Raw genomic sequence first — 13,721 nt, 5'->3', positions numbered from 1 at the left:
ACTAGACTGTCCATGTGTACCTGTACTGATATACCTGTACTGATCATGTAAATGTACCACACAAAAAGAAACGCAACTGTAATCCACCCAACAAATGTACCAAGATGTAAATGTAAAACCTATGTGATGACCTTGAATGCAACTTGCATGTAACAGGCCATTAACATGATCTCTGTGTGGGGGGAGAGAATGGAGTAGTCATGGACTCACAACCAGAAACCACGGGGACCTCCACTGGCAACAAATCTCACTACTAACCCACCCAAGCTAGAAGCAACCCTCCAATGGTCAACCAGGAAGAGCAAAGCCCAGGTCACCGTCAATGTATGAGTCAATTTGCATTAAAGACTTGGGAGGGAAGTGATGTCATGCATGTGGACCATGTGTACTAACTGTATAGTCACATAAGGTGTGCCACCAGAGGGCACTGCGGTGGGGGTCACCTGCATAGGTGTGCAGGGCCCAGTATAAAAGACTGCCCACCATGCTTGTGCCTCATTCTGGAGTTACAATAAATGGGACTACGGTCACAACAACTCAAGTACAATACTAGACCTTGTGGAGTCATTCATGGGTATTAAAGACATAACTGTGATAATAACCAGATAATCTGTTTTGTTGATTGAGGGATAAATACCGGCCAGGGCACCAGTGATTACTCCTCCTGATCATCTTCAAAATAGTGCTATGGGATCTTTAACATGCACCTCAGAGAGTAGATGGGGCGTTGGTTTAACATCTCATCTGAAAGACAGCACCTCCGACAGGGCTCCCTCAGCACTGTGAGTGTCAGTCTAGATTTTTGTGCTCAAGTCCCTCGAGTGGGACTTGAACCCACAACCTTCTGCCTCAGAAGGTGAGCGAGTGCTCCCCACTGAGCCACAGTTGACACTTAGGTCAGGGAGCAGAGTAGTCAATGGCTGTAGCACTGCACCCCCAACGTGAGTCATTGTCCTCAGGAGATTTAACAGTAAGCATTTTTATAATTAATTGTATTTCTCAAACAGTTAGCATTCCAGCAAGGCAGCATTGATAGCCACTGAAGCAAGTCTGGGCAGATTGGAAATGGAATTACTTTTAGAAATTAAAACAGAATGCTTTATTTCTGGAGAATGCAAATAACACAGGTGACACTTTAAAGTGTTGTCGAACCAGTCAGAACTCCTGATTGTACAATGCTCATCCATTCAGTGACACCCTGTCTCAGCTAATCAAAGTCAGGCCTGCACATGTATACTCATCTCCAGCAACCTTCAGGAAAATAAACAAAAGTGCATTAGTCACCCTGCCTGGTGACAGGAAAGTGTTTTGCTCCCACAGGCACAATGCCAGATTACTATCAACTCACACCATTTCTTCCCCATATCGCTCCTTTCTGTCGGGCTCCCCACTTCCTCTCTACAGTTAATGAGGTTTTTTTTACCCCACAAGCAAAATCCGGATTTTAAAATTGAAAGCTGGGAAAGGCTCCGCCTGGATAAGAAGGAATGGAGGCTGGGGTCCATGTTTGATCCTGAGCTAGACAGAGCAACACAACCCCAGCTTTCATTGGCCTGTGCCATGTTAGCACTGGGCATCCTTGGCTCGGGAGGATAAACATTCCTCACCAACTACTTGACTGAGGTGTCAGTACTCTGCCGGGCCAGCAGGCGGGGCTATTCACAGGCGCACCCTTCTCTTGGACTGTGACAGAACCACATTGGCGGTAACTGTGGGGAGGCCTGTAGCTAAGGCCTACAATGCCTTGACTTCCCTTTCATTCTTTTCCATCTTCATAGCCTGCAGTATGCGTCTTGGCCTTTCACTTTAGTTTTTTCAGTAATAGGAAGAAAAAGGAACTCTCTCCCAGAAAAAAGTGGGAGGATTTTGTGAGTTTACGAGCAGAAAACTCTATCGAAGGGGATCATGATTTGGTTGGGATCTGTAAAGCCTGAATTTCTGTGGGGAAGAAAAAAAAGAAAAAGGAAAGAAAGAAATTGCATTTATTTAGCGCCTTTTACAACCCCAGTACATTCCAAAGCACTTCACAGCCAATGCAGATCTTTTGAAGTCACTGTTGCAATATGGACAAGAGTGCGCCTAGTCAAATTGCAACACTTGGTAAACGCAGCAAACTTGTCACCATAAAAATCAGACAGATTGGCAGTATTTACAGGGAACTGGAGCAATTAAGTGAATGAGCGAAGGAATGGCAGGTGTGACTAGTTGAAAGATCATGGAGAAGGACTGGGTCTCCATTCCATGGTAGCAGCTGTAATCAAGCAGTGATGACCTTGATATTTTAACCCTGTATTGGTCACTGGTGAGGCTGCATTTGTACTCCTGTCCGTAGCTCTTGATATTCGTGCCTCTGATTCACGTGGAGACGTTCATAGAATTGGGGCCCTTCTCCACATTAAAAAGATGATGCGATTCGGGTCCTTACATGGCTGAGAGGAATAGATAATCTGAATTTAAGCAGGTTATCTATCAATCATTATTGGAGGACCAGTGAATATGAGTAAAGTTTAAAATCTTCAATCAGGATTAGAGATGACAAGATTTGAGTTGCTGCTGAGTTACAGATCTGTGGAACAGATTCCAATTCAAAAATAATGAACCCGGTGTCGTCAACTACTTGATAAAACAGTTTGGTAAATGTCTGCTTACGATCTGGATTGCAGGAAGTAGTATTGGTGGAGATGATACAATATTACCCTTGATTGGTGATTTTTATGTGGTTTAATGCACATCGGTGTAAAGTATGCACCTGTGAGTATGCTCACAGGTTATTGATGGTATCAACTAAAATAGTTGTAGACCTGTTGATTGTGCCCTTAAAAAAGAGGCACTTGATTTAAAAGTTTTACAAAAATAGTTGTAGAGCTGTTGAATTGTGAGTGGCTTAGCTAGTCACGTGCTGTTCACAAGACTCAATAAAACCCCAGCCAGTTGTGTTCAGTGGCTCCACGATGAGGCAGGTGGTTGTGAGCCTGGTGGATGAACTGGTAATGTGTAGTATGATTGTTAAACCATTGCTAATAAACCAACTAGTTCTTCACACCAATGTGTTGCTATGAATTCTTAAGCAAAGAACCCATGAAGAAAATACATTGCAATCGGTGTCACTGGCTCCTGTCCTGTGGGCCTTGCACAGTCAACAGCAAATCCAACTTTTGGCAAGTTGCTTTTGCCATTGCAGATGGCTGCATGCGATGAGTGTGCGAGGAGCGGGCTGCACGGGAACATTATCACACCACACGAGTGGTGGGTGCTGACTCTCTGCATGCCTTCAAGAGGGAGCTGGGCTAGTTCTTGGCTGGGGCAGAGATCGCATCCTAGAGAAATTCCTGGGATGTGGGACTCGGGGGGGGTGAAGGGGCGGGTGGCGGTGGGGAGGTGGTGGAGGGGTGAAGAAGGCGGGTAGGAAGTGTCTAGTCATGATGCTTCAGGAGTTATGAGTGTGAGGCAGGCTGGTGTCAGACTGAGCAAGAGTTCCCCAATCTCCCCCAAGCTCAGGCTTGGCTAATACTAATGGAGCCCATTTTGTTTTTTTAACCTATGTATTTGTGGTTAGCCGTAGCCAATCCGGCAAATTTGTTCTGGGCTCACCACCGACTGTGTGAGACTGGTGCATCAGAAGCAGGCAGCAGTGGTACCCGCTTTGAACCCAACTCTTGAGTCTAGCTTTTGCAGTGACCTTCAAGCTTGTCACATGTTGAAATCCCATCCTGGGCAGGATTGAGCAGATTGTGCGATTAAATCAACATCCTGCAGCTGAGGGACAATTCCTCCAAATGTTTCCTTCATGGAATCTCCCTGTGGTAAGTTACCTCCCCCCACCCCGCCCCCCCACACCTCCCCCTCCCCCACCACCGTCCCCACCACCGTCCCCCCGCCCACCACTGCCCTACCCCCCGTCCCCACCCCTATCCCCACCACTTCCCCGCCCACCACTGCCCCAGCCCCCCCCTCCCTCCCGCCTCAATTACCCCCACCATCCCCCTTCCCCCCACCCACCACTGCCCCCGCCCCCCCACCCTCCCGCCTCCATTACCCCCACCATCCCCCTTCACCCCGCCCACCCCCACCACCGCCTCCCCCCACCCCGCTACCCTGCAACCCAAGTATTAGACAGGATATGCACCCAGAGTTCACAGTTACTTGTCAATGAGGAGGATAGCAACAGACTCCAAGAGGACGTAGTCAGACTGTTAACATGGACAGATATATGGCAGATTAAATTTAATAGAGAAGTGTGAAACGATACATTTTGGTAGGAACAATGAGGAGAGGCAACATAAACGAAATCATTTTAAATCATTTTTTAATATAACCGATTTCAAAGGAGATGCAGGAACAGAATGTAAGCAGTTAGAACCCGACACCAAATGTGGTTTGCAATGTATTTTATTGTGTTCGACCAAGTCCAGACACACACAATGTCCTTGATCGGTAGACATTCTGAGAAAGAAACTATATTACCGCGTTTCCCCAGGTAGACAGGTAACCTTTGTCGATCCTTTCAATCCCTTCTCTCTCTTTCTAAACTATCTCTCATGCACAGAGTCATTGCTGATTCATTATGGCATGACAAGTGTTATTGTGAACAAGTTCCCAGAAATGAGATATTTTCTTGAAAAATACCAGATGCCAACTTGTTTATCACCCTGTCTTATTGTTCCACTTCCTATCTCAATGGCTTTGCTCTTCTGACTGTTTAATTGGAGAAAGTTGCAGCTCATCCAGGACTGGATGTCAAACAAGCAATCTGACGACACAGATGCAGTGGAGGGGTCGAGAGAGGTGGTGGGAGGTCTGAGGGGCTCAGCTGGTTGCTGTCGTCATACATGTGGAAGCTGACATATTTTTGGATGATGTCATCATCATGGGGCAGAATGTTGATGAAAAATAGGTGGGCACTAAGGATAGATCCTTGGGGGGGCTCCAGAGGTAATGGCGTGGGAGTGGGAAGAGAAGTCATTGCAGAAGATTCTCCGGCTATGACTAGATCAGTAACAGGCGAGTGCAGTCCTGCTCAACTGGACAATGAAGTAGAGGCGTTGGAGGAGGGTGGAGTGGTCAACCATGTCAAAGGCTGCAGGAGGTCGAGAAGGATGAGGACGGATCATCATCATCCTAGGCAGTCCCTCGGAATTGAGGAAGACTTGCTTCCACTCCCAAAGTGAGTTCTTTGATGGCTGAACAGTCCAATACGAGAGCCACAGACTCTGTTACAGGTGGGAAGGGGTGGGTGGGGCTGGTTTGCCGCGCGCTCCTTCCGCTGCCTGCGCTTGACCTCTTCACGCTCTTTGCGTTGCGAGGAGGTATAGGACACTATGGATGTCATTTGTGATTTTGATAAGGGCCGTTTCAGCACTATGGCCAGGTTGGAAACCTAATTAGAGAGGTTCAAACATGGAGTTGCGGGAGAGATGGGCACGGATTTGGGAGGCAACAACATGTTGAAGGAATTTGGAGGGAAACTGGAGGTTGGAGATGAGGCTGTGGATTTGCAAGGACAGAAACATCAAGGTTGGGTTTTTTGAGGAGGGAGTGATGATGGCAGATTTGAAAGGGATCACCCCTGAACCTTTGAAACTCAAGCGAATGCAAGCCAAGTTTATGCAACTTGTTCTCATAATGTAACTTTTTACACCCTGATATTTTGGTGAATCTGTGCTGCATCCCCTACATTGTCGGCTCCTTCCGCTGCCTGCGCTTGACCTCTTCACGCTCGCTGCGTTGTGAGGAAGGATAGGACACTATGGATGTCATTTGTGATTTTGATAAGGGCCATTTCAGCACTATGGCCAGAGTGGAAACCTAATTGGAGAGGTTCAAACATGGAGTTGCGGGAGAGATGGGCACAGATTTGATACCCTGCATCACTTCACCTGTGCACTCATTCATTCTCTGTGAGAGGGAATGAAACTTGAGGCAGGTTACCAGGTCCAGTTTCTTTACTTAAAGAGTGAGAAACGTTTGGAATAATCTGCCAACATATATTTGTAGATGTAAAAACATGTTCATAACATGCTGTGATGGAAGGGTTAGACTAAAAGAGGTATAGGATTCCATGGAAGAGTTAGAGTACTGGAGGGATGGGCTTCAATGGGAGAGTTAAGGGACTGGAGGGATGGGCTTCAATGGGAGAGATAGGGGACTGGAGGGATGGGCTTCGATGGGAGAGTTAGGGGACTGGAGAGATGGGCTTTGATGGGAGAGTTAGGATACTGGAGCTGTCATGTTTGTAACCTTCACATAACTGTAACCTTTATGTAACAACACTGTATAAACCTGAGTAATGCACACCTTGACCACAGGGGGTGAACTTGTGGGAGACACTCCTCACCTGGTCATCCAGGTATATAAAGGAAGGTCCCACGCAGGGTCAGCACTTCTTGGTCCTGGGAATAAAGGTTCAGGTCACGTAGTGACCTTGTCTGCAGTACATGCCTTGTGTGATTCTATAGTAAGGTGTAAGGACATTACAGGAGGGATGGGCTTCGATGAGAGATTTAGGGGGCTGGAGGAATGGGCTTTGCTGGGAGAGTTAGGGTACTGGAAGGATGGGACACATTTTAAACATACTGAATATTACTAGATTAACAGATCACACAGCACAGAAGGTGGCCATTCAGCCCATCGCGTCTTGGCTGGCTCTTTGAATTAATCCTACTCCCCCGTTCTTTCCCCATGTCCCTTAAATTTTTCTTTTTCATGTATATATGCAATTTTCTTTGAAAGTTACTACAGTATTGAATCTGTTTCCACCACCCTTTCAGAATGCATTTCAGATCATAACATCTCATGGCATTACAAAACCTCATCTCTCCTCTGGTTCTTTTGCCAATGTTCTTAAATCTGTGTCCTCTGGTTACTGACCCTCCTGCCAGTGGGAACAGTTTCTCCTTAACTACACTGTCAAAATCCTTCACAATTTTGAACAATTCAATTGGGCCACAATTTGCTGTCAAAATACTGTCAAGGCTAATGTGCTTGGTGTTATTTATGGGTAAATGGTACAGCAACTTCAGGCGAGGGGAAGTTGTGTGAAAATGGCAGCTCAACCTTCACCTCCCAGTTTTTTTTAGGAATTTGCTGGATTGCTCATTAAACTCACCACAGAAAGTTAATTCTTCTTATTACAAGCATAAGTACCCTTTTAACAATGTGATAAGTGTCTGCCAGTCAACCTCACCGTCACTCAAAATTAACTATTACAAGTGTGGAGTCTCATTCCTTCAGGTTTTGAATTTTGGGGGGAGATTTTTTAAATGTCCAATTTTTAAAAAAAATCTTATTTTTCCTTTCTGCCTTTTCTCTCTTTCTCTCTCTTAATGCAATCTGTCATTCCCTCTCTTTAGGTACCTGATTTGACATTTAATTCACTCATTCTAATTCACCTTCCTTCTCAGTTCTTCCTGTGTTTATTTCCCAATCCTTCAATCTGATTGGTTAAGGAGATGCCCTGTTACTTGGCCTGTTTCTGTCATTGTGCTGTTATCTATTTGCACTTTCAGCAATTTTGTGGGCACAAATGCTTTGAGCTAAAGGGTGTGGGGGCAAGTCAAACTAATGGCAGACACTGGTAGATGCCCTGCTACAACAAATTCTGTCCCAACATATCTCCTCTGAACCTTCTCTGCTATTATAGAGGACAATCATTTACTTCAAAGTTCAGACACTTTTTGTTATGTAGAAAATCCTGGTAGCAGCCATTGTGTACACAGCCAGCACATGAGATGAACGGCCAGTTAATGTATGTTTGGTGGTGTTAGTTGAGGCAGGTGTGTTGGCAGGGACACCAGATGCACTCCGCTGCTCTTGTGCCATGGGCTCCTTAAAATCTACCTGAACTAGCTGATGGGTTAATGTCTCACCTGAAGGACGGCCTTTCCCACAATGCAGCACTTCCTCAGTATGACGCTGGTGTGAGAGCCTCGATCAAGTGCTCAAGTCCTGGAGTGAGGATCGAAGACACAACTTTCCGATCCAGAGCCATGAATGCTACCATTTGAGTCAAGCTAGCACTTGAAGGGGAAAAAAGAGGGGGAGCACTGAAACCCGACTCGAACAACTTTCCACGGCCATAATTGAATGCCAGAGGACATGCAGAGCAGCAGATCTCGTGAGGGCTATGTAAAATATGTAGATATATATTCCTCTGTCAAGTATTGACTGAAGAAATAGCAAAAATAGAAAAGTGCACAATGTGGAGTGACTTGACTCTTGTGTAAATGAAGTGGCTTTGTGTTTACAATGCCAGACAATTCAGTATTGTTTGCATCAGCACAGAAGACATTTGAGCAGCTTCACATTCCAGTGCTGTTAGCAGCTGTGTAAGACCGAGTCTCTGGTTTAGTGGTAACATTCCCGCCTGTGAGTCAGACAATAGAGAGTTCACGTCCCACTCCAGACAGTTGCGGTGTGGAGACTGGGCTCCGGCTAATTGAATAGCTTATTACCTCTAGACTTGACTCTTCTGGCTGGCCTCCTACATTCTACCATACGTAAACTAGAGTTGATCCAAAACCGGCAGCCGTGTCCTAACTTACACCAAGTCCCTCTCACCCATCATTCCTGTGCTCGCTGACCTACATTGGCTCCCGGTTAAGCAGCGCCTTAATTTCAAAACTCTCATCCTTGTTTTCAAATCCTTCCATGGCCTCGCCCCTCACTATCTCTATAATCTCCTCCAGCCCCACAAACACCCCGATAGTTCTGCCCTCTTGAGCATCCCTGATTATAATCACTCAACCATCGGTGGCCATGCCTTCTGTTGCCTGGGCCCCTAGCCCAGTAACTCCCTGCCTAAACCTCTCCGCCTCTCTAACTCTCTTCCTTTAAGACGCTCCTTAAAACCTACCTCTTTGAACAAGCTTTTGTTCACCTGTCGTAATTTTTCCTTATGCACCTCGGTGTCAAATTTGTTGTCTCATAATACTCCTGTGAAGCGCCTTGGGACGTTTCACTACGTTAAAGGCGCTATATAAATACAAGTTGTTGTTGTTGTTGTGGGAGCCCATAAAACCCTCTGCCCTTTTAGGACAAACTTCCCTATCAACGGGGTATAAAGATGGTCACGGTCATGTTCACGTGGCAGCCTATCAGACTGTTAACACACAGTTCTCCAAGGGAAGAATGTGTAGGTCAGCAAGGGGAAACAGTGGCAGCCCAAATTTCTGGTGAAGTTATGAGATTGTGTGTGTGTTGTGTATCACACCAAGAATCGTTGTATACTGCCTTTTTTCAGTTCACGAGGTCCAGGAATATTGGATTGCAGTTATCTCATCAACCCTACAGTGGTTTGGGGTTAAATTAAAATCCATTCTCAGACAAGTGGTTTGAGTCTTGCAGAGACAAATGCAGTCAGCAATTTCTGGGTAATTGTAAAACCATGTCCTGAGTGTCCTCACAATGCACTGACTCTTCCTGACTCAATTATTCACTCGCGGAGCATTTAAACCACTGCAGGAAGGCTGACGGTTTCATTGCTTAATATGTGCTGAGCTGGCAGATCGCAAGCGAGGCAGTTTTGGGGGCAGTATATCTTGCTTCTGTGTCTCCAGGTGATAAAGCCCACCTAAGGTTCCCACTCCAGATTAGCTGGGCCGAGAATGTTTTTTTTTCATTCGCCTCTCGCGTTAATTCCTCTCTCCCGCTTTTGTCGTGCATACCAACCTAGACAGCCAGCAAAAGCTAGCCAACTGATTCAAACAAAAGCTGGCACAGCCCTGGAAAAGTGACAACGAAAAAAAATCATCCCTGAATGTAATCCTTGTATGACATGTGAAGACAAAAGTTCGACTGAAAGTGCAGTGGGAGAAATTGCGGGTTGCCTGCGATTCCTTCATTGTGATAAAATAAGGAGAGAAGCTGCCTTTATAAAGCACATCCCTATGCGATTTACAGCCAATGAAGTACAGTCCCCTCCATTTATATGGGTGTGTGGGTGTTAATACAACTTGCCCGCTTTACTCGGTGGACAGTAAAAACCTAAAAGGTCATTGATTAACACATTTAATAAACACAGGAAATCACACTTGGCATCTGCCACTCCTAATTGGTACTGGTTGCTTCCAGGACCTCATCACTCAGGTAATTGTAGGTGGGAACAGCTGATTGAACCCGCTTGAAGGAGTGACTTTGCCTGAAATCAACAGTGCCTTTTATATCAGGTTGTTGTGTACTGTACTGTGCACAGCATAAGAACATAAGAAATAGGAGCAGGAGTCGGCCTGCCCTCAAGCCTGCTCCGCCATTTAATAAGATCATGGCTGATCTGATCTTGGCCTCAACTCCACTTCCCTGCCTGCTCCCCATAACCCTTGACTCCCTTATCGTTCAAAAATCTGCCTCTCTCCACCTTAAATATATTCAATGGCCACAGCTCTCTGGGGCAGAGAATTCCATAGATTCATGACCCTCTGAGAGAAGAAATTCCTCCTCATCTCCGTTTTAAATTGAAATTAAGCCCCCTAGTTCTAGATTCCCCACAGGGGAAACATCCTCTCTGCATCCACCCTGTCAAGCTCCTTTAGAATCTGATATGTTTCAATAAGATCACCTCTCATTCTTCTAAACTCAAATGAGTATCGGCCCAACCTGCTCAACCTTTCTTCATAAGGCAACTCCTTCATCTCAGGAATCAACCTCGTGAACGTTCTCTGAACTGCCTCCAATGCAAGTATATCCCCTCTTAAATAAAGTTTGTTGTGTATTGCACATATGGGTTTGTTGTGTAATTTACTTATGGGTTTGTTGGGTACTGTACATATGGGTTTGTTGTGTACTTTACATATGGGTTTGTTGTGTACTGTATATAGGAGCTTGATGTGAATCGTACATATGCGTTTTATGTGTGCTGTACTTAAGGGGTTGCTGCCCATTCAGGTTGAGACCAGTAAGCTATCCAGAAATTTATCAATAGTATCTAAAGTTGTAAGTTGCCTTCCTGTTCCCCTGCCCTGCGATAACGGCAGTATGTAATGAGATTGTTAAGGTTTGTGATGAGATTCGCGGCCACTATAAAGCAGACGTCAGGACTCAGACTGTGACCCCACCTCCTGCCCCACCCGCACTCTGCCCACATTCCCATTCTGGTCTGAGCAAAGGCTTAGCCACTGGACTAATTATAGAGAAACTCCCTCCGAAAACAAAACACAGGCAAAAAAAAAAAAGCAGCCTGCGCTTCGCTGACAAGGATATTGTGAGTTTCCTAAATTGACCCCGGCTGGAGAGTCTGATCTGGCCGCACCGATTAAGTGTTAACTCAGCCCCTCTTCACTGAGGGCTTTTACAGTTCAGGCTTGTATTAGCTGACGGCATGTAGGAAGCATGGGGCTCAGAGCATAGGAGGAAGTGGGTCTTACAAGGGTTACAGCTCGTGGGTGATCAATAATACATTGAAGCACCAATCGGAGAGGCTTTGATGGGATTGGTATAATGGAGCTCATTGAGGGGGAAGGGAATGGGGGGATGAAACATCAGCTCTTTAAGCTCCGTTATGAAACATGCTGCTACATGCTTTTTTTCTGAAGTAATTTGCTCCCAGCTGTCTTGTCGGCCTCCAGGAAAAAAAAAATTTAACTCTTTGAATCAGGCCAGACTCTTGTAAGAAGCTGTTTGCTATCAAGAACGTAATTATTGATTGAATGATTGCCCCCTCCCAACTCAACCAAAATACATCAAAAAGAATAAGGTACTCTCTGCTGGTTGTCCAATCCATTATCGACACTCCTGTCCATAACTGTATTATTTTACACTACTTTCTCCATCCACGCAAATACTCAAGAGTTATTTAACAATTTGTACTCAAGGGCATCTTTCTAAGGAAGGAAGAGCTATTTTAATTTCTATTGCTCTTGAGATAAATTCAATAGACTAATGCAGGGGCTTCTAACAATTGGTCAGCTTAGCTCAGTTGGTAGTTCTCTCAATAACAAAAACAACGACAACTTGTATTTATCTAACACCTTCAACGTAGTGAAACGTCCCAAGGCGCTTCACAGGGGTATTATGAGATTTTTAAAGATTGACACCGAGCCGCATAAGTAGAAATTAGAACAGGTGGCCAAAAGCTTGGTCAAAGAGGTAGGTTTTAAGGAACGTCTTGTAGGAGGAAACAGAGGTGGAGAGATTTAGGCAGGGAGTTCCAGAGCTTGGGGCCCAGGCAGCTGAAGGCACTGCCACCGTTGGTTGAGTGATCATAATCAGGGATGCTCAGGAGGGCAGAATTAGAAGAGCGCAGACATCTCAGGGGGTTGCGGGGCTGAAGGAGATGACAGAGATAGGGAGGGGCGAGGCCATGGATGGATTTGAAAATACGGATGAGAATTTTGAAATCAAGGCGTTGCTCAACCGGGAGTCAATGTAGGTCAGCGAGCACAGGGGCGATGGGTGAGGGGGACTTGGTGCGAGTTAGGACATGGGTAGCCGAGTTTTTGGATCACCTCTAGTTTACGTAGGGTAGAATGTGGGAGGCCAGCCAGGAGTGCGTTGGAATAGTCAAGTCCAGAGGTAACAATGGCATGGATGAGGGCTTCAGCAGCGGATGAGGTGAGGCAGAGTTGGAAACGGGCGATGTTACGGAGGTGGAAATAGGCGGTCTTAGTTGTGCTGTGGATATGTGGTCGGAAGCTCATTTCCCACCCCCTTGGATTGGGATTGAAAGTCTTCACTCCAGGGGTAGTGAGCATCATTTAGGCTGACATTTCAGTGCAGTACTGTGGAAGTGCTGCAATTGTCGGAGGTGACTTCATTCAATTGAGACATTACGCTGAGCCTCCATCTGTCCTGGCGCTATTTGAGGTCGAGCTGGGTGTTCCCGGGCCAACATTCTTCCCTCAACCAGCACCACTAAAGGTACTTTAACTGGTCATTCATCTGATTGGTCTTTGATGGATGTTGCTGACCCAGAATGGTTGCCATTTATATCGACATAATGCCATCTCTTCACCCTAATTCATTGTGCAAGGCATTTTGAGAAGTTTTGATGTGATAAGACACTATATTGAGGAGCAAACCTTTGGCTCAGTGGTTTCTAAGAATATAAGAATACCAGAAATAGGAGCAAGAGTAGGTCATTTGGCCCCTCGAGCCTGCTCTGCCATTCAATAAAATCATGGCTGATCTGATCTTGGGCTCAGTTCCACTTCCCTGCCCGCTCCCCATAACCCTTGACTCCTTTATCACTCAAAAATCAGTCTATCTCCATCTTAAATATATTCAATGACCCAGCCTCCACAGCTCTCTGGGGCAGAGAATTCCATTGAATTCTGGAGGAGGTGGGACCAGTACAAACTGGACGGTCTGCACCTGGGCAGGACCGGAACCAATGTCCCAGGGGGAGTGTTTGCTAGTGCTGTTGGGGAGGAATTAAACTAATATGGCAGGGGGATGGGAACCTATGCAGGGAGACAGAGGGAAGTAGAATGGGGGCAGAAGCAAAAGATAGAAAGAAGAAAAGTAAAAGTGGAGGGCAGAGAAACCTAAGGCAAAAAGCAAAAAGGGCCACATTACAGCAAAATTCTAAGGGGGAAAAGTGTGTTAGAAAGACAAGCCTGATGGCTCTGTCCCTCAATGTGAGGAGTATTCGGAATAAGGTGGACGAATTAACTGCGCAGATAGCAGTTAACGGGTATGATGCAATTGGCATCACGGAGACATGGCTCTAGGGTGAACAAGGCTGGGAACTCAACATCCAGGGGTATTCAACATTTAGCAAGGATAGACAG

The 13,721-nt window shown here is 45.8% G+C and overlaps 1 protein-coding gene across 2 annotated transcripts in view; it reads left to right on the top strand.

Annotated features, from left to right (window-relative positions):
* gpc5b (glypican 5b) overlaps nucleotides 1-13,721 on the top strand; it is an 829,244-nt gene that overhangs the window by 463,838 nt on the left and 351,685 nt on the right. The gene's annotated exons all lie outside the window — the stretch shown is intronic.

Source organism: Pristiophorus japonicus, chromosome 6 (assembly GCF_044704955.1).
Source record: "Pristiophorus japonicus isolate sPriJap1 chromosome 6, sPriJap1.hap1, whole genome shotgun sequence".
NCBI lineage: Eukaryota > Metazoa > Chordata > Chondrichthyes > Pristiophoridae > Pristiophorus > Pristiophorus japonicus.
Note: the sequence above shows the minus strand (reverse complement) of the source record. Positions and strands in the feature narration are given on the sequence as shown.